Below are 23,100 nucleotides of genomic sequence, written 5' to 3'. Positions count from 1 at the left end.
GAATTAGGCTGATACCCACTAATTATCAAAATCCAGAAAAGAGCTGTTAAATTCTACAACCACCTAAAAGGAAGCGATTCACAAACCTTCCATAACAAAGCCATCACCTACAGAGAGATGAACCTGGAGAAGAGTCCCCTAAGCAAGTTGGTCCTGGGGCTCTGTTCACAAACACAAACACACCCTACAGAGCCCCAGGACAGCAGCACAATTAGACCCAACCAAATCATGAGAAAACAAAAAGATAATTACTTGACACATTGGAAAGAATTAACAAAAAAACAGAGCAAACTAGAATGCTATTTGGCCCTACACAGAGAGTACACAGCGGCAGAATACCTGACCACTGTGACTGACCCAAAATTAAGGAAAGCCTTGACTATGTACAGACTCAGTGAGCATAGCCTTGCTATTGAGAAAGGCCGCCGTAGGCAGACATGGCTCTCAAGAGAAGACAGGCTATGTGCTCACTGCCCACAAAATGAGGTGGAAACTGAGCTGCACTTCCTAACCTCCTGCACAATGTATGACCATATTAGAGAGACATATTTCCCTCAGATTACACAGATCCACAAAGAATTCGAAAACAAATCCAATTTTGAAAAACTCCCATATCTACTGGGTGAAATTCCACAGTGTGCCATCACAGCAGCAAGATTTGTGACCTGTTGCCACGAGAAAAGGGCAACCAGTGAAGAACAAACACCATTCTAAATACAACCCATATTTATGCTTATTTATTTTATCTTGTGTCCTTTAGCCATTTGTACATTGTTAGAACACTGTATATATATATAATATGACATTTGTAATGTCTTTACTGTTTTGAAACTTCTGTATGTGTAATGTTTCCTGTTAATTTTTGTTGTTTTTCACTTTATATATTCACTTTGTATGTTGTCTACCTCACTTGCTTTGGCAATGTTAACACATGTTTCCCATGCCAATAAAGCCCTTGAATTGAATTGAATTGAATTGAAAACCTGGCTGCCCAGAGAGGACAGGCTGGCTATAGAGAGAGAGAGAGAAGGAGAGAGAAGGAGAGAAGGACAGAGGGTGTGTGAGAGAGAGAAACATAGAGACACAGAGAGAAGAACAGAGGGTGAGAGGGTGAGAGAGAGAGAAACAGAGAGAAGGAGAGAGGGTGAGAGAGAGAGAAACAGAGAGAAGGATGGAAGGAGAGAGGGTGAGAGAGAGAGAGAAACATAGAGACACAGAGAAAAGGAGAGAGGGTGAGAGAGAGAGAAACAGAGAGAAGGAGAGAAGGAGAGTAGGTGAGAGAGAGAGAAACATAGAGACACAGAGAGAAGGAGAGAGGGTGAGAGAGAGAGAAACAGAGAGAAGGAGAGAGGGTGAGAGAGAGAAACAGAGACACAGAAAGAAGGACAGAGGGTGTGAGAGAGAGAGAAACAGAGAGACACAGAGAGAAGGACAGAGGGTGTGTGAGAGAGAGAAACAGTGAGACACAGAGAGAAGAACAGAGGGTGAGAGAGAGAGAAAATAGAGACACAGAGAGAAGGACAGAGGATGTGAGAGAGAGAAACAGAGAGACACTGAGAGAACAGAGGGTGAGCTTAAGCCCCACCCTCTTCAACATATATATCAACGAATTGGCGCAGGCACTAGAAAAGTCTGCAGCATCCGGCCTCACCCTACTAGAATCCGAAGTCAAATGTCTGCTGTTTGCTGATGATCTGGTGCTTCTGTCACCAACCAAGGAGGGCCTACAGCAGCACCTAGATCTTATGCACAGATTCTGTCAGACCTGGACCCTGACAGTAAATCTCAGTAAGACCAAAATCATGGTGTTCCAAAAAAGGTCCAGTCACCAGGACCACAAATACAAATTCCATCTAGACACTGTTGCCCTAGAGCACACAAAAAACTATACATACCTTGGCCTAAACATCAGCACCACAGGTAACTTCCACAAAGCTAAGAACGATCTGAGAGACAAGGCAAGAAGGGCATTCTATGCCATCAAAAGGAACATAAATTTCAACATACCAATTAGGATTTGGCAAAAAATACTTGAATCAGTCATATAGCCCATTGCCCTTTATGGTTGTAAGGTCTGGGGTCCGCTCACCAACCAAGACTTCACAAAATGGGACAAACACCAAATTGAGACTCTGCACGCAGAATTCTGCAAAAATATCCTCCGTGTACAACGTAGAACACCAAATAATGCATGCAGAGCAGAATTAAGCCGATACCCACTAATTATCAAAATCCAGAAAAGAGCCGTTAAATTCTATAACCACCTAAAAGGAAGCGATTCCCAAACCTTCCACAACAAAGCCATCACCTACAGAGAGATGAACCTGGAGAAGAGCCCCCTAAGCAAGCTGGTCCTGGGGCTCTGTTCACAAACACAAACACACCCTACAGAGCCCCAGGACAGCAGCACAATTAGACCCAACCAAATCATGAGAAAACTAAAAGATAATTACTTGACACATTGGAAAGAATTAACAAAAAAACAGAGCAAACTAGAATGCTATTTGGCCCTACACAGAGAGTACACAGCGGCAGAATACCTGACCACTGTGACTGACCCAAAATTAAGGAAAGCTTTGACTATGTACAGACTCAGTGAGCATAGCCTTGCTATTGAGAAAGGCCGCCGTAGGCAGACATGGCTCTCAAGAGAGGACAGGCTATGTGCTCACTGCCCACAAAATGAGGTGGAAACTGAGCTGCACTTCCTAACCTCCTGCCCAATGTATGACCATATTAGAGAAACATATTTCCCTCAGATTACACAGATCCACAAAGAATTCGAAAACAAATTCAATTTTGATAAACTCCCATATCTACTGGGTGAAATACCACAGTGTGCCATCACAGCAGCAATATTTGTGACCTGTTGCCACAAGAAAAGGGCAACCAGTGAAGAACAAACACCATTGTAAATACAACCCATATATATTTATGCTTATTTATTTTATCTTGTGTCCTTTACCATTTGTACATTGTTAAAACACTGTATATATATATATATATGACATTTGTAATGTCTTTATTGTTTTGAAAATTCTGTATGTGTAATGTTTACTGTTCATTTTTATTGTTTATTTCACTTTATATATTATCTACCTCACTTGCTTTGGCAATGTTAACACATGTTTCCCATGCCAATAAAGCCCTTGAATTGAATTGAATTGAGAGAGAGAGAGAGAGAGAGAGAGAGAGAGAGAGAGAGAATGGGGGAGGAGAGCAGTGGTCAGTGAGGCAACACTCAGCTCCCAGTAGTGGATGAATACAACAGAGTGAAGAACTCTCTCTCTTCTCTCTTCTTCCTTCCATTCTTCCTTTCTTTCTCCTAATCCTTCACTTATCTGTTGGATTACTCTCCTGTCTTTCCTGGACTGTGTTTTGAGGAGAATATCACACACACGCAATTAGATTTCAGAGAGAGTGTGTGTGATTGGAGAAGAACTGCTCGTGTCGAAGAGGAATACACACTCGGCTGTCGCTCATACCGAGAGGAGAGAGAGAGAGAGAGCGAGAGGAGAGAGAGAGAGAGAGATGTCTGGAGTGTCTGGCTGAACAATCAAACAGAGATTGTGGGATGTGACAGAGAGGACTTCTTCAAGCAATAACAGGTCAGGATCTTTACTGTGTGGTGTGTGTGTGTGTGTGTGTGTGTGTGTGTGTGTGTGTGTGTGTGTGTGTGTGTGTGTGTGTGTGTGTGTGTGGTGTATGTGTGTGTGTGTGTGTGTGTGTGTGTGTGTGTGTGTGTGTGTGTGTGTGTGTGTGTGTGTGTGTGTGTGTGTGTGACAGTAGAGAGGGGAGTAAGTCTTGATCAACAGTTATCCATGAACAGGTGATAAAAGTACTGAACTGATTGATACACAACAATGATGGGAGAAGGCTGGACAATCAATCTCTATCCTCTCTCTTCCCCTCCCTCCCTCCCTCCCCTCCCTCCCCCACTCCCTCTCTCTTCCCCTCCTCTCTCTCTACCCCTCCTCTCTCCCTCTCCCCCAACATTTGTCTACCCCTCCTCTCTCCCTCCCCCAACATATCTGTCTACCCCCCTTCCCTCCACCTCCCTCCCTCTCTCCCCCTCCCCTCCCTCCCCTCCCTCTCTCCCCCTCCCCCTCCCTCCCCTCCCTCTCTTTCTCCCCCTCCCCCTCCCTCCCCCCTCCCTCCCTCCCCTCCCTCCCTCTCTCCCCCCCCTCTCCCTCCCTCTCTCCCCCTCCCTCCCTCTCTCTCCCTCTCTCCCCCTCCCCCTCCCTCCCCTCCCTCTCTCCCCCTCTCTCCCCCTCCCTCTCTCTCTCCCTCTTGTTTCTTTCTTCTTTATTCACATCTTCTGTAGAATTCTAATCAATCCATGACCTCTCTCTCTCTCTCCCCCCCCCCTCTCTCTCTCTCTCTCTCTCTCTCTCTCTCTCTCTCTCTCTCTCTCTCTCTCTCTCCCTCTCCCTCCTTCTCTCCCTCCCTCTCTCCCTCTCCCTCCTTCTCACCCTCCCTCCCTCTCTCCCTCCTTCTCTCCCTCCCTCCCTCTCTCCCTCTCCCTCCTTCTCTCCCTCCCCCTCCCCCTCCTTCTCTCCCTCCCTCTCTCCCTCTCCCTCCTTCTCTCCCTCCCTCTCTCCCTCTCCCTCCTTCTCTCCCTCCCTCTCTCCCTCCCCCTCCTTCTCTCCCTCCCTCCCTCTCTCCCTCTCCCTCCTTCTCTCCCTCCCTCTCTCCCTCTCCCTCCTTCTCTCCCTCCCTCTCTCCCTCCCCCTCCCTCTCTCCCTCCCTCTCTCTCTCTCTTCCTTTCTCTGTCATTCACCCTTTTTCTTTAACTCACATCCTCTGTGGAATCCCAATTACTCTCCACATGACCTCTCTCTCTCTTATCCCTCGCTCTCTCTTTCACACTCTCTCTTTCTCACTGAGCTTGAGAGCTCTTTGTGTGTGTGTGTCTGATTTTGTGTGTGTGTGTGTGTCAGATTTTGTGTTTCTGTTTGTGTGTGTGTGTGTGTGTGTGTGTGTTTGTCTGATTTTGTATGTGTCTGTGTGTGTGTTTGATTGTGTGTGTGTGTCTGATTGCGTGTGTGTGTCGGATTGTGTGTGTGTGTGTCTGTGTATGCACTTATGTGTCAAGGAGTCAATAGTAACTGTCCCTGCGTCAGGTTAATTAATCCTAAATGAATGAACTGTAGTTCAGTTAACAAGCTCAAGAATTGATTCATTCATTAAAATGGACAAAAGCACTAGAATGACTGCACTTCCTCTGACAGAGAGAAAGAGAGGAATGGAGAGAGGAATGGAGAGGGGGATGGAGAGGGGGATGGAGAGAGCGATGAAGAGAGCGATGAAGAGAGGGATGGAGAGAGCGATGAAGAGAGCGATGAAGAGAGGGATGGAGAGAGCGATGAAGAGAGCGATGGAGAGAGCGATGAGGAGAGGGATGGAGAGAGCGATGAAGAGAGGGATGGAGAGAGCGATGAAGAGAGCGATGGAGAGAGCGATGAAGAGAGGGATGAGAGAGCGATGAAGAGAGGGATGAGAGAGCGATGAAGAGAGCGATGAAGATAGGGATGGAGAGGGGGATGGAGAGAGCGATGAAGAGAGCGATGAAGAGATGGATGGAGAGAGCGATGAAGAGAGCGATGGAGAGAGCGATGAAGAGAGGGATGAGAGAGCGATGAAGAGAGCGATGAAGAGAGGGATGGAGAGGGGGATGGAGAGAGCGATGAAGAGAGCGATGAAGAGAGGGATGGAGAGAGCGATGAAGAGAGCGATGGAGAGAGCGATGAAGAGAGGGATGAGAGAGCGATGAAGAGAGCGATGAAGAGAGCGATGAAGAGAGGGATGGAGAGAGCGATGAAGAGAGCGATGGAGAGAGCGATGAAGAGAGGGATGGAGAGAGCGATGTAGAGAGGGATGGAGAGAGCGATGTAGAGAGCGATGAAGAGAGCGATGAAGAGAGCGATGGAGAGAGGGATGGAGAGAGGGATGGAGAGAGCGATGAAGAGAGCGATGGAGAGAGCGATGGAGAGAGCGATGGAGAGGGGGGTGGAGAGGGGGATGAAGAGAGCGATGGAGAGAGCGATGGATAGAGCGATGGAGAGGGGGGTGGAGAGGGGGATGGAGAGAGGAATGGAGAGGGGGATGGAGAGGGGGGTGGAGAGGGGGATGGAGAGAGGGATGTAGAGGGGGGTGGAGAGGGGGATGGAGAGAGGGATGGAGAGAGGGATGGAGAGAGGAATGGAGAGGGGGATGGAGAGGGGGGTGGAGAGAGGGATGGAGAGAGGAATGGAGAGAGGAATGGAGAGGGGGGTGGAGAGGGGGATGGAGAGAGGGATGGAGAGAGGAATGGAGAGAGGAATGGAGAGGGGGATGGAGAGAGGGATGGAGAGAGGAATGGAGAGGGGGATGGAGAGGGGGTGGAGAGAGCGATTGTAAACCAGGAATTCAGAGAAAAGAGGAAATGGACATAAAAAGAAGTGACCTCTAACTGATTTCATGGCTTAAAGGACAGCAGTGCGACTCTACCAGCACGCACACACACACACACACAGTCCCGTGGTCAAGGCTGAGGCCAGAATGTCATGACATTTAGCCAAACGGTACCTGATCCATTATTCATGTTAATACCACAATAGTAAACAACAGAATGGCCTCCTCTCACACTATGAAGCGTGTGTATGTTCTTGCCACTGAAATCAGTTAAGGAGTAGAAAGCGTTGTAATGAGCCTGTTGCCTGGATACAAAAAGCATAATTAAGAGCAATTATCAGCCACTTCAGTTCACACCAACAAGGTTTATCAGACGGTTCATAGCAAAACAACATCAACCAATGAATACAGCCAAAGACAGAGGAACAAGAGAGAGTAGGAGGGAGAGGACCAGAGCCCTATGGCACCCTATTCCCTATATAGTGCACTACTTTAGACCAGAGCCCTATGGCACCCTATCCCCTATATAGTGCACTACTTTAGACCATAGCCCTATGGCACCCTATTCCCTATATAGTGCACTACTTTAGATCAGAGCCCTATGTCACCCTATTCCCTATATAGTGCACTACTTTAGATCAGAGCCCTATGGCACCCTATTCCCTATATATAGTGCACTACTTTAGACCATAGCCCTATGGCACCCTATTCCCTATATATAGTGCACTACTTTAGACCAGAGCCCTATGGCACCCTATTCCATGTACACGCCTTGCAAAAGTATTCACACTTGGCGTTTTTCCTATTTCGTTGCATTCCAACTTGTAATTTAACTAGATTTTTTATTTGGATTTCATGTAAATACACAAATTGGTGAATTGAACTGAAAAAATAAAAGTTAATATGTATTCACCCACTTTGCTATGAAGCCCCTAAATAGGATCTGGTGCAACCAATTACCTTCAGAAGGCACATAATTAGTTAAATAAAGTCCACCTGTATGCAATCTAAGTGTCACATGATATGTCACATGATGTCAGTATATATACACCTGATGAAAGGCCCCAGTGTCTACAACACCACTAATCAAGGGGCACCACCAAGCAAGTGGCACCAAGGTGCTCTCCCAGGGACAAGGTCATGGAGAAGTACAGATCAGGGTTGGGTTATAAAAAAATATCCAAAACTTTGAACATCCCACTGAGCACCATTTAAATCCATTATTTAAACAATTGAAAGAATATGACACTACAACAAACCTGCCAAGAGAGGGCCGCCCACCAAAACTCACGGACCAGAAGACTCCTCAAACATATGGAAGAAGGTACTTTGGGCAGATGAGTCTAAAATTGAGCTTTTTGGACATCAAGGAAATCACTATGTCTAGCACAAACCCAACACCTCTCATCACCCCGAGAACCCCATCCCCACAGTGAAGCATGGTGGTGGCATGATGTTTTTCATCGGCAGGGACTGGGAAACTGGTCAGAATTGAAGGAATGATGGATGACGATAAATACATGGACATTTTTGAGGGAAACCTGTTTCAGTAGAACAACATCGGTCTCCTACATGTCATCTCTCTCTCAGTAGAGTAGAACAAAAGCAAGCCTAGGGCTAGGAGGAACAGAGCTCGATGGGAGACTAAGAGAGAGGGACAGAGAATGATGGGGATGAGGAGAGACTATTTTATTGAACTTGAAAGGCAACAATGTCCCAACACAATGTGTACACTTAACGCCTACCCAAATATAGCAAGTAATTCCAGACAGAGTGGGAGATCACAGAGAGAGAGTGAGGACAGAGAGAGAGAGAGAGAGAGAGAAAGACAGAGAGAAAGAGAAGGACAGAGAGAGGGAGAGAGAGTGAGAGAGAGAGAGAGAGAGAAAGAGAAGGACAGAGAGAGGGAGAGGGAGTGAGAGAGAGAGAGAGAGAGAAAGAGAAGGACAGAGAGAGGGAGAGAGGGGGGGACGCCTACCCAATTATAGCAAGTAATTCCAGACAGAGTGGGAGATCCCAGAGAGAGACAGAGGACAGAGGACAGAGAGAGAGAGAGAGAGAGAGAGAGAGAGAGATAGAGAGCAAGAAGGGTGGAGAGGGAGAGAGAGAGAGAGTGAGAACTACAGAGAGAGGGAGAGAGAGTGAGAGGACAGAGAGAGAGAGAGAGCGAGCGAGAATGGGTAGAGAGAGAGAGAGTGAGAACTACAAAGAGAGAGAGAGAGAGTGAAAACTACAGAGGGAGAGAGAGAGCAGGACAGAGAGAAGGAAAGAGAGTGAGAGGACAGAGAGAGAGAGAGAGAGTGGGGACGAAGGACAGAGAGAGGGAGAGAGAGTGAGAGGACAGAAAGAGAACGAGAGAGAGAGAGTGCGAGAAGGGTGGAGAGAAAGAGAGAGAGAGAGGGAAGGACAGAGAGAGGGAGAGAGAGAGAGAGTGAGAGGACAGATAGAGAGAGAGAGTGAAAACTACAGAGGGAGAGAGAGAAGGACAGAGAGAGAGAGAGATAGAGAGAGAGTGCGAGAAGGGAGGAGAGGGAGAGTGTGAGAAGGGAGGAGAGAGAGAGAGAGAGAGAGTGAGAACTACAGAGACACAAATGGATACACTGCAGGAATAGCAATAGGCAGCTGCAGCGAGGCAATGCGAATAGTGGGAAGGATATCAGGGAAGGATATGGAGAGAGTGAGAGGTGAGCTGCCCGCTCTCCTCTATGTTAAATACACTCTCCTTTTGAAGTCTTCCACCTGTTCTCCCCTTCGATCTCTCCATTCCTCTAAGCTCAGAGAGGAAACTGCCTCTAAAGGTCTAGCTTTACAAACAGGGTTGCAAAAGTCTGGTAACCCCGGGTAAAATTTCCCCGGATTTCCAGAAGTCACAGGTGGAAGATTCCTGAAATCAGGATGAACGTTGTCAGAAGTTACCACAATTTTTCAACCTTATTTTGGACACTGAGTCTCTCTTTCAGTCTGGCCCTGTTAATACACTAGCCTAGTTATATTACTAGCCTAGTTATATTACTACCCTAGTTATATTACTAGCCTAGTCTAGTTATATTACTACACTAGTCTAGATCTATTACTACACTAGTCTAGATCTATTACTACACTAGTTATATTACTAGCCTAGTCTAGTTCTATTACTAGCCTAGTCTAGTTCTATTACTAGCCTAGTTCTATTACTACACTAGTCTAGTTCTATTACTACACTAGCCTAGTTCTATTACTACACTAGTCTAGTTCTATTACTACACTAGCCTAGTTCTTTTACTAGCCTAGTTATATTACTACACTAGTCTAGTTCTATTACTAGCATAGTTCTATTTCTACACTAGCCTAGTTCTATTACTACACTACTCTAGTTCTATTACTACACTAGTCTAGTTCTATTACTAGCATAGTTCTATTTCTACACTAGTCTAGTTCTATTTCTACACTAGTCTAGTTCTATTACTACACTAGTCTAGTTCTATTACTACACTAGTCTAGTTCTATTACTAGCATAGTTCTATTACTACACTAGTCTAGTTCTATTACTACACTAGTCTAGTTCTATTACTACACTAGTCTAGTTCTATTACTAGCATAGTTCTATTTCTACACTAGTCTAGTTCTATTACTACACTAGTCTAGTTCTATTACTACACTAGTCTATTTCTATTACTACACTAGTCTAGTTCTATTACTACACTAGCCTAGTTCTATTACTACACTAGCCTAGTTCTATTACTACACTAGCCTAGTTCTATTACTACACTAGCCTATTACTATTACTACACTAGCCTAGTTCTATTTCTACACTAGCCTAGTTCTATTACTACACTAGTTCTATTACTAGCATAGTTGTATTACTACACTAGTCTAGTTATATTACTACACTAGCCTAGTTCTATTACTACACTAGCCTATTACTATTACTACACTAGCCTAGTTCTATTACTACACTAGCCTAGGTCTTTTACTAGCCTAGTTATATTACTACCAGCCTAGTTCTGTTCCTACACTAGCCTAGTTATATTACTATCCTAGTTCTGTTACTAATAGCCTAGTTACATTACTACACTAGTCTAGTTCTATTTCTACACTAGCCTAGTTCTATTACTACACTAGTCTAGTTCTGTTACTACCAGCCTAGTTCTATTTCTACACTAGTCTAGTTCTATTACTACACTAGTCTAGTTCTATTACTACACTAGTCTAGTTCTATTACTACACTAGCCTAGTTCTGTTACTACCAGCCTAGTTCTATTTCTACACTAGTCTAGTTCTATTACTACACTAGTCTAGTTCTATTACTACACTAGTCTAGTTCTATTACTAGCATAGTTCTATTTCTACACTAGCCTAGTTCTATTACTACACTAGTCTAGTTCTATTACTACACTAGTCTAGTTCTATTACTACACTAGCCTAGTTCTATTACTACACTAGTCTAGTTCTATCACTACACTAGTCTAGTTCTATTACTAGCCTAGTTCTATTACTACACTAGTCTAGTTCTATTACTACACTAGTCTAGTTCTATTACTACACTAGTCTAGTTCTATTACTACACTAGTCTAGTTCTATTACTAGCATAGTTCTATTTCTACACTAGCCTAGTTCTATTACTAGCCTAGTTCTATTACTACACTAGTCTAGTTCTATTACTACACTAGTCTATTTCTATTACTACACTAGTCTAGTTCTATTACTAGCATAGTTGTATTACTACACTAGTCTAGTTATATTACTACACTAGCCTAGTTCTATTACTACACTAGCCTAGTTCTTTTACTAGCCTAGTTATATTACTACACTAGCCTAGTTCTATTACTACACTAGTCTAATTCTATTACTAGCATAGTTCTATTTCTACACTAGTCTAGTTCTATTTCTACACTAGTCTAGTTCTATTACTACACTAGTCTAGTTCTATTACTACACTAGTCTAGTTCTATTACTAGCATAGTTCTATTACTACACTAGTCTAGTTCTATTACTACACTAGTCTAGTTCTATTACTACACTAGTCTAGTTCTATTACTAGCATAGTTCTATTTCTACATTAGTCTAGTTCTATTACTACACTAGTCTAGTTCTATTACTACACTAGCCTAGTTCTATTACTACACTAGCCTAGTTCTATTACTACACTAGCCTATTACTATTACTACACTAGCCTAGTTCTATTTCTACACTAGCCTAGTTCTATTACTACACTAGTTCTATTACTAGCATAGTTGTATTACTACACTAGTCTAGTTATATTACTACACTAGCCTAGTTCTATTACTACACTAGCCTAGTTCTATTACTACACTAGTCTAGTTCTATTACTAGCAAAGTTATATTTCTACACTAGCCTAGTTCTATTACTACACTAGTCTAGTTCTATTACTACACTAGTCTAGTTCTATTACAAGCATAGTTCTATTTCTACACTAGTCTAGTTCTATTTCTACACTAGTCTAGTTCTATTACTACACTAGTCTAGTTATATTACTACACTAGTCTAGTTCTATTACTAGCATAGTTCTATTACTACACTAGTCTAGTTCTATTACTACACTAGTCTAGTTCTATTACTACACTAGTCTAGTTCTATTACTACACTAGTCTAGTTCTATTACTAGCATAGTTCTATTTCTACACTAGTCTAGTTCTATTACTACACTAGTCTAGTTCTATTACTACACTAGTCTATTTCTATTACTACACTAGTCTAGTTATATTACTACACTAGCCTAGTTCTATTACTACACTAGCCTATTACTATTACTACACTAGCCTAGTTCTATTACTACACTAGCCTAGTTCTTTTACTAGCCTAGTTATATTACTACCAGCCTAGTTCTGTTACTACACTAGCCTAGTTATATTACTATCATAGTTCTTTTACTAATAGCCTAGTTACATTACTACACTAGTCTAGTTCTATTACTACACTAGCCTAGTTCTATTACTACACTAGCCTAGTTCTATTACTACACTAGTCTAGTTCTATTACTACACTAGTCTAGTTCTATTACTACACTAGCCTAGTTCTATTACTACACTAGTCTAGTTCTATTACTACACTAGTCTAGTTCTATTACTACACTAGTCTAGTTCTATTACTACACTAGTCTAGTTCTATTACTAGCATAGTTCTATTTCTACACTAGCCTAGTTCTATTACTAGCCTAGTTCTATTACTACACTAGTCTAGTTCTATTACTACACTAGTCTATTTCTATTACTACACTAGTCTAGTTCTATTACTAGCATAGTTGTATTACTACACTAGTCTAGTTATATTACTACACTAGCCTAGTTCTATTACTACACTAGCCTAGTTCTTTTACTAGCCTAGTTATATTACTACACTAGCCTAGTTCTATTACTACACTAGTCTAATTCTATTACTAGCATAGTTCTATTTCTACACTAGTCTAGTTCTATTTCTACACTAGTCTAGTTCTATTACTACACTAGTCTAGTTCTATTACTACACTAGTCTAGTTCTATTACTAGCATAGTTCTATTACTACACTAGTCTAGTTCTATTACTACACTAGTCTAGTTCTATTACTACACTAGCCTAGTTCTATTACTACACTAGTCTAGTTCTATTACTACACTAGTCTAGTTCTATTACTAGCCTAGTTCTATTACTACACTAGTCTAGTTCTATTACTACACTAGTCTAGTTCTATTACTACACTAGTCTAGTTCTATTACTACACTAGTCTAGTTCTATTACTAGCATAGTTCTATTTCTACACTAGCCTAGTTCTATTACTAGCCTAGTTCTATTACTACACTAGTCTAGTTCTATTACTACACTAGTCTATTTCTATTACTACACTAGTCTAGTTCTATTACTAGCATAGTTGTATTACTACACTAGTCTAGTTATATTACTACACTAGCCTAGTTCTATTACTACACTAGCCTAGTTCTTTTACTAGCCTAGTTATATTACTACACTAGCCTAGTTCTATTACTACACTAGTCTAATTCTATTACTAGCATAGTTCTATTTCTACACTAGTCTAGTTCTATTTCTACACTAGTCTAGTTCTATTACTACACTAGTCTAGTTCTATTACTACACTAGTCTAGTTCTATTACTAGCATAGTTCTATTACTACACTAGTCTAGTTCTATTACTACACTAGTCTAGTTCTATTACTACACTAGTCTAGTTCTATTACTAGCATAGTTCTATTTCTACATTAGTCTAGTTCTATTACTACACTAGTCTAGTTCTATTACTACACTAGTCTATTTCTATTACTACACTAGTCTAGTTCTATTACTACACTAGCTAGTTCTATTACTACACTAGCCTAGTTCTATTACTACACTAGCCTATTACTATTACTACACTAGCCTAGTTCTATTTCTACACTAGCCTAGTTCTATTACTACACTAGTTCTATTACTAGCATAGTTGTATTACTACACTAGTCTAGTTGTATTACTACACTAGCCTAGTTCTATTACTACACTAGCCTAGTTCTATTACTACACTAGTCTAGTTCTATTACTAGCAAAGTTATATTTCTACACTAGCCTAGTTCTATTACTACACTAGTCTAGTTCTATTACTACACTAGTCTAGTTCTATTACAAGCATAGTTCTATTTCTACACTAGTCTAGTTCTATTTCTACACTAGTCTAGTTCTATTACTACACTAGTCTAGTTATATTACTACACTAGTCTAGTTCTATTACTAGCATAGTTCTATTACTACACTAGTCTATTTCTATTACTACACTAGTCTAGTTATATTACTACACTAGCCTAGTTATATTACTACACTAGCCTATTACTATTACTACACTAGCCTAGTTCTATTACTACACTAGCCTAGTTCTTTTACTAGCCTAGTTATATTACTACCAGCCTAGTTCTGTTACTACACTAGCCTAGTTATATTACTATCATAGTTCTTTTACTAATAGCCTAGTTACATTACTACACTAGTCTAGTTCTATTACTACACTAGCCTAGTTCTATTACTACACTAGCCTAGTTCTATTACTACACTAGTCTAGTTCTATTACTACACTAGTCTAGTTCTATTACTACACTAGCCTAGTTCTATTACTACACTAGTCTAGTTCTATTACTACACTAGTCTAGTTCTATTACTAGCCTAGTTCTATTACTACACTAGTCTAGTTCTATTACTACACTAGTCTAGTTCTATTACTACACTAGTCTAGTTCTATTACTACACTAGTCTAGTTCTATTACTAGCATAGTTCTATTTCTACACTAGCCTAGTTCTATTACTAGCCTAGTTCTATTACTACACTAGTCTAGTTCTATTACTACACTAGTCTATTTCTATTACTACACTAGTCTAGTTCTATTACTAGCATAGTTGTATTACTACACTAGTCTAGTTATATTACTACACTAGCCTAGTTCTATTACTACACTAGCCTAGTTCTTTTACTAGCCTAGTTATATTACTACACTAGCCTAGTTCTATTACTACACTAGTCTAATTCTATTACTAGCATAGTTCTATTTCTACACTAGTCTAGTTCTATTTCTACACTAGTCTAGTTCTATTACTACACTAGTCTAGTTCTATTACTACACTAGTCTAGTTCTATTACTAGCATAGTTCTATTACTACACTAGTCTAGTTCTATTACTACACTAGTCTAGTTCTATTACTACACTAGTCTAGTTCTATTACTAGCATAGTTCTATTTCTACATTAGTCTAGTTCTATTACTACACTAGTCTAGTTCTATTACTACACTAGTCTATTTCTATTACTACACTAGTCTAGTTCTATTACTACACTAGCCTAGTTCTATTACTACACTAGCCTAGTTCTATTACTACACTAGCCTATTACTATTACTACACTAGCCTAGTTCTATTTCTACACTAGCCTAGTTCTATTACTACACTAGTTCTATTACTAGCATAGTTGTATTACTACACTAGTCTAGTTATATTACTACACTAGCCTAGTTCTATTACTACACTAGCCTAGTTCTATTACTACACTAGTCTAGTTCTATTACTAGCAAAGTTATATTTCTACACTAACCTAGTTCTATTACTACACTAGTCTAGTTCTATTACTACACTAGTCTAGTTCTATTACAAGCATAGTTCTATTTCTACACTAGTCTAGTTCTATTTCTACACTAGTCTAGTTCTATTACTACACTAGTCTAGTTATATTACTACACTAGTCTAGTTCTATTACTAGCATAGTTCTATTACTACACTAGTCTAGTTCTATTACTACACTAGTCTAGTTCTATTACTACACTAGTCTAGTTCTATTACTACACTAGTCTAGTTCTATTACTAGCATAGTTCTATTTCTACACTAGTCTAGTTCTATTACTACACTAGTCTAGTTCTATTACTACACTAGTCTATTTCTATTACTACACTAGTCTAGTTATATTACTACACTAGCCTAGTTCTATTACTACACTAGCCTAGTTCTTTTACTAGCCTAGTTATATTACTACCAGCCTAGTTCTGTTACTACACTAGCCTAGTTATATTACTATCATAGTTCTTTTACTAATAGCCTAGTTACATTACTACACTAGTCTAGTTCTATTACTACACTAGCCTAGTTCTATTACTACACTAGCCTAGTTCTATTACTGCACTAGTCTAGTTCTATTACTATACTATTCTAGTTCTATTACTAGCCTAGTTCTATTACTACATTAGCCTAGTTCTATTACTACACTAGTCTAGTTCTATTACTACACTAGTCTAGTTCTATTACTACACTAGCCTAGTTCTATTACTACACTAGTCTAGTTCTATTACTACACTAGTTCTATTACTACACAAGTCTAGTTCTATAACTACACTAGTTCTATTACTACACTAGTTCTATTACTACACTTGTTCTATTGCTACACTAGCCTAGTTCTATTACTACACTAGCCTAGTTCTATTACTAGCCTAGTTATATTACTACACTAGCCTAGTTCTATTACTACACTAGCCTAGTTCTATTACTACACTAGTCTAGTTATATTACTACACTAGCCTAGTTCTATTACTACACTAGCCTAGTTCTATTACTACACTAGTCTAGTTCTATTACTACACTAGTCTAGTTCTATTACTACACTAGCCTAGTTCTATTACTACACTAGTCTAGTTCTATTACTACACTAGTCTAGTTCTATTACTAGCCTAGTTCTATTACTACACTAGTCTAGTTCTATTACTACACTAGTCTAGTTCTATTACTACACTAGTCTAGTTCTATTACTACACTAGTCTAGTTCTATTACTAGCATAGTTCTATTTCTACACTAGCCTAGTTCTATTACTAGCCTAGTTCTATTACTACACTAGTCTAGTTCTATTACTACACTAGTCTATTTCTATTACTACACTAGTCTAGTTCTATTACTAGCATAGTTGTATTACTACACTAGTCTAGTTATATTACTACACTAGCCTAGTTCTATTACTACACTAGCCTAGTTCTTTTACTAGCCTAGTTATATTACTACACTAGCCTAGTTCTATTACTACACTAGTCTAATTCTATTACTAGCATAGTTCTATTTCTACACTAGTCTAGTTCTATTTCTACACTAGTCTAGTTCTATTACTACACTAGTCTAGTTCTATTACTACACTAGTCTAGTTCTATTACTAGCATAGTTCTATTACTACACTAGTCTAGTTCTATTACTACACTAGTCTAGTTCTATTACTACACTAGTCTAGTTCTATTACTAGCATAGTTCTATTTCTACATTAGTCTAGTTCTATTACTACACTAGTCTAGTTCTATTACTACACTAGTCTATTTCTATTACTACACTAGTCTAGTTCTATTACTACACTAGCCTAGTTCTATTACTACACTAGCCTAGTTCTATTACTACACTAGCCTATTACTATTACTACACTAGCCTAGTTCTATTTCTACACTAGCCTAGTTCTATTACTACACTAGTTCTATTACTAGCATAGTTGTATTACTACACTAGTCTAGTTATATTACTACACTAGCCTAGTTCTATTACTACACTAGCCTAGTTCTATTACTACACTAGTCTAGTTCTATTACTAGCAAAGTTATATTTCTACACTAGCCTAGTTCTATTACTACACTAGTCTAGTTCTATTACTACACTAGTCTAGTTCTATTACAAGCATAGTTCTATTTCTACACTAGTCTAGTTCTATTTCTACACTAGTCTAGTTCTATTACTACACTAGTCTAGTTATATTACTACACTAGTCTAGTTCTATTACTAGCATAGTTCTATTACTACACTAGTCTAGTTCTATTACTACACTAGTCTAGTTCTATTACTACACTAGTCTAGTTCTATTACTACACTAGTCTAGTTCTATTACTAGCATAGTTCTATTTCTACACTAGTCTAGTTCTATTACTACACTAGTCTAGTTCTATTACTACACTAGTCTATTTCTATTACTACACTAGTCTAGTTATATTACTACACTAGCCTAGTTCTATTACTACACTAGCCTAGTTCTTTTACTAGCCTAGTTATATTACTACCAGCCTAGTTCTGTTACTACACTAGCCTAGTTATATTACTATCATAGTTCTTTTACTAATAGCCTAGTTACATTACTACACTAGTCTAGTTCTATTACTACACTAGCCTAGTTCTATTACTACACTAGCCTAGTTCTATTACTGCACTAGTCTAGTTCTATTACTATACTATTCTAGTTCTATTACTAGCCTAGTTCTATTACTACATTAGCCTAGTTCTATTACTACACTAGTCTAGTTCTATTACTACACTAGTCTAGTTCTATTACTACACTAGCCTAGTTCTATTACTACACTAGTCTAGTTCTATTACTACACTAGTTCTATTACTACACAAGTCTAGTTCTATAACTACACTAGTTCTATTACTACACTAGTTCTATTACTACACTTGTTCTATTGCTACACTAGCCTAGTTCTATTACTACACTAGCCTAGTTCTATTACTAGCCTAGTTATATTACTACACTAGCCTAGTTCTATTACTACACTAGCCTAGTTCTATTACTACACTAGTCTAGTTATATTACTACACTAGCCTAGTTCTATTACTACACTAGCCTAGTTCTATTACTACACTAGTCTAGTTATATTACTACACTAGCCCAGTTATATTACTACACTAGCCTAGTTCTATTACTACACTAGCCTAGTTCTTTTACTAGCCTAGTTATATTACTACCAGCCTAGTTCTGTTACTACACTAGCCTAGTTATATTACTATCATAGTTCTGTTACTAATAGCCTAGTTACATTACTACACTAGTCTAGTTCTATTACTACACTAGCCTAGTTCTATTACTACACTAGCCTAGTTCTATTACTGCACTAGTCTAGTTCTATTACTATACTATTCTAGTTCTATTACTAGCCTAGTTCTATTACTACATTAGCCTAGTTCTATTACTACACTAGTCTAGTTCTATTACTACACTAGTCTAGTTCTATTACTACACTAGCCTAGTTCTATTACTACACTAGTCTAGTTCTATTACTACACTAGTTCTATTACTACACAAGTCTAGTTCTATAACTACACTAGTTCTATTACTACACTAGTTCTATTACTACACTTGTTCTATTACTACACTAGCCTAGTTCTATTACTACACTAGCCTAGTTCTATTACTAGCCTAGTTATATTACTACACTAGCCTAGTTCTATTACTACACTAGCCTAGTTCTATTACTACACTAGTCTAGTTATATTACTACACTAGCCTAGTTCTATTACTACACTAGCCTAGTTCTATTACTACACTAGTCTAGTTATATTACTACACTAGCCCAGTTATATTACTACACTAGCCTAGTTCTATTACTACACTAGCCTAGTTCTATTACTAGCCCAGTTCTATTACTACACTAGCCTAGTTATATTACTACTCTAGCCTAGTTATATTACTACACTAGTCTAGTTATATTACTACACTAGCCCAGTTCTATTACTACACTAGCCTAGTTCTATTACTACACTAGCCTAGTTCTATTACTACACTAGCCTAGTTCTATTACTACACTAGTCTAGTTCTATTACTACACTAGTCTAGTTCTATTACTAGCATAGTTCTATTTCTACACTAGTCTAGTTCTATTTCTACACTAGTCTAGTTCTATTACTACACTAGTCTAGTTCTATTACTACACTAGTCTAGTTCTATTACTAGCATAGTTCTATTACTACACTAGTCTAGTTCTATTACTACACTAGTCTAGTTCTATTACTACACTAGTCTAGTTCTATTACTACACTAGTCTAGTTCTATTACTAGCATAGTTCTATTTCTACACTAGTCTAGTTCTATTTCTACACTAGTCTAGTTCTATTACTACACTAGTCTAGTTCTATTACTACACTAGTCTATTTCTATTACTACACTAGTCTAGTTCTATTACTACACTAATCTAGTTATATTATTAGCCCAGTTCTATTACTACACTTGTTCTATTACTACACTAGCCCAGTTCTATTACTACACTAGCCTAGTTCTATTACTAGCCTAGTTATATTACTACACTAGTCTTTTTCTATTACTAGCCTAGTTCTATTACTACACTAGTCTAGTTCTATTACTACACTAGCCTAGTTATATTACTAGCCTAGTTATATTACTACACTAGCCTAGTTCTATTACTAGCCTAGTTCTATTACTACACTAGCCTAGTTTTATTACTACACTAGCCTAGTTCTATTACTACTCTAGTGTAGTTCTATTACTAGCCTAGTTCTATTACTACACTAGTCTAGTTCTATTACTACACTAGTCTAGTTCTATTACTACACTAGTTATATTACTAGCCCAGTTCTATTACTACACTAGCCTAGTTCTATTACTACACTAGTCTTTTTCTATTACTACACTAGCCTAGTTCTATTACTACACTAGCCTAGTTATATTACTACACTAGTTCTATTACTACACTAGTCTAGTTCTATTACTAGCCTAGTTCTATTACTACACTAGCCCAGTTCTGTTACTACACTAGTCTAGTTCTATTACTACACTAGCCTAGTTCTATTACTACACTAGTCTAGTTCTATTACTAGCCCAGTACTATTACTACACTAGCCTAGTTCTATTACTACACTAGTCTAGTTCTATTACTATCCCAGTTCTATTACTACAATAGTTATATTACTACACTAGCCCAGTTCTATTACTACACTAGCCTAGTTCTATTACTACACTAGTTCTATTACTACACTAATCTAGTTATATTATTAGCCCAGTTCTATTACTAGCCTATTACTATTACTACACTAGCCTAGTTCTATTACTACACTAGCCTAGTTTTATTATTAGCCTATTACTATTACTACACTAGCCTAGTTCTATTACTACACTAGTTCTATTACTACACTAATCTAGTTATATTATTAGCCCAGTTCTATTACTACACTTGTTCTATTACTACACTAGCCCAGTTCTATTACTACACTAGCCTAGTTCTATTACTAGCCTAGTTATATTACTACACTAGTCTTTTCTATTACTAGCCTAGTTCTATTACTACACTAGTCTAGTTCTATTACTACACTAGCCTAGTTATATTACTAGCCTAGTTATATTACTACACTAGCCTAGTTCTATTACTAGCCTAGTTCTATTACTACACTAGCCTAGTTTTATTACTAGCCTAGTTCTATTACTAGCCTATTACTATTACTACACTAGCCTAGTTCTATTACTACACTAGCCTAGTTTTATTATTAGCCTATTACTATTACTACACTAGCCTAGTTCTATTACTACACTAGCCTGGTTCTATTACTACACTAGCCTAGTTCTATTACTACACTAGCCTGGTTCTATTACTACACTAGCCTATTACTATTACTACACTAGCCTAGTTCTATTTCTACACTAGCCTAGTTCTATTACTACACTAGCCTAGTTCTATTACTAGCCTAGTTCTAATACTACAGTAGCCTAGTTCTATTACTACACTAGCCTAGTTCTATTACTACACTAGCCTAGTTCTATTACTACACTAGTCTAGTTCTATTACTAGCCCAGTACTATTACTACACTAGCCTAGTTCTATTACTACACTTGTCTAGTTCTATTACTGCACTAGTTCTATTACTACCCCCAGTTCTATTACTACACTAGCCTAGTTCTATTTCTACACTAGCCTAGTTCTACTACTACACTAGTTCTATTACTAGCCTCGTCTAGTTCTATTACTACACTAGCCTAGTTCTATTACTAGCCTAGTTCTATTACAAATAGCCTAGTTACATTACTACACTAGTCTAGTTCTATTACTACACTAGCCTAGTTCTATTACTACAGTAGTCTAGTTCTATTACTACACTAGTTCTATTACTACACAAGTCTAGTCCTATTACTATCCCAGTTCTATTACTACAATAGTTATATTACTACACTAGCCTAGTTCTATTACTACACTAGTTATATTACTACACTAATCTAGTTCTATTATTAGCCCAGTTCTATTACTACACTAGTTCTATTACTACACTTGTTCTATTACTACACTAGTCTAGTTCTATTACTACACTAGTCTAGATCTATTCCTAGCCCAGTTCTATTACTACACTAGTCTTTTTCTATTACTAGCCTAGTTCTATTACTACACTAGCCCAGTATTATTACTAGCCTAGTTCTATTACTAGCCTATTACTATTACTACACTAGCCTAGTTCTATTACTACACTAGCCTAGTTTTATTATTAGCCTATTACTATTACTACACTAGCCTAGTTCTATTACTACACTAGCCTGGTTCTATTACTACACTAGCCTAGTTCTATTACTACACTAGCCTGGTTCTATTACTACACTAGCCTATTACTATTACTACACTAGCCTAGTTCTATTTCTACACTAGCCTAGTTCTATTACTACACTAGCCTAGTTCTATTACTAGCCTAGTTCTAATACTACAGTAGCCTAGTTCTATTACTACACTAGCCTAGTTCTATTACTACACTAGCCTAGTTCTATTACTACACTAGTCTAGTTCTATTACTAGCCCAGTACTATTACTACACTAGCCTAGTTCTATTACTACACTTGTCTAGTTCTATTACTGCACTAGTTCTATTACTACCCCAGTTCTATTACTACACTAGCCTAGTTCTATTTCTACACTAGCCTAGTTCTACTACTACACTAGATCTATTACTAGCCTCGTCTAGTTCTATTACTACACTAGCCTAGTTCTATTACTAGCCTAGTTCTATTACTAATAGCCTAGTTACATTACTACACTAGTCTAGTTCTATTACTACACTAGCCTAGTTCTATTACTACAGTAGTCTAGTTCTATTACTACACTAGTTCTATTACTACACAAGTCTAGTCCTATTACTATCCCAGTTCTATTACTACAATAGTTATATTACTACACTAGCCTAGTTCTATTACTACACTAGTTATATTACTACACTAATCTAGTTCTATTATTAGCCCAGTTCTATTACTACACTAGTTCTATTACTACACTTGTTCTATTACTACACTAGTCTAGTTCTATTACTACACTAGTCTAGATCTATTCCTAGCCCAGTTCTATTACTACACTAGTCTTTTTCTATTACTAGCCTAGTTCTATTACTACACTAGCCCAGTATTATTACTAGCCTAGTTCTATTACTAGCCTATTACTATTACTACACTAGCCTAGTTCTATTACTACACTAGCCTAGTTTTATTATTAGCCTAT

At 38.5% G+C, this 23,100-nt stretch overlaps 1 protein-coding gene across 1 annotated transcript in view; it reads left to right on the top strand.

Annotated features, from left to right (window-relative positions):
• The first annotated feature begins 3,252 nt into the window (after nt 1-3,252).
• The window catches only part of sertm1 (serine rich and transmembrane domain containing 1), a 46,638-nt gene continuing 26,790 nt past the window's right edge, over nt 3,253-23,100 (top strand). Inside the window, exon 1 of the mRNA XM_031808736.1 lies at nt 3,253-3,608. The gene's annotated coding sequence lies outside the window, so the exon portion shown is untranslated. The remainder of the gene's footprint in view (nt 3,609-23,100) is intronic.

The sequence above is a fragment of the Oncorhynchus kisutch genome, linkage group LG29, assembly GCF_002021735.2.
Source record: "Oncorhynchus kisutch isolate 150728-3 linkage group LG29, Okis_V2, whole genome shotgun sequence".
NCBI lineage: Eukaryota > Metazoa > Chordata > Actinopteri > Salmoniformes > Salmonidae > Oncorhynchus > Oncorhynchus kisutch.
The sequence above is the reverse complement of the archived record's forward strand: the minus strand, read 5'-3'. Positions and strand labels throughout refer to the sequence as shown.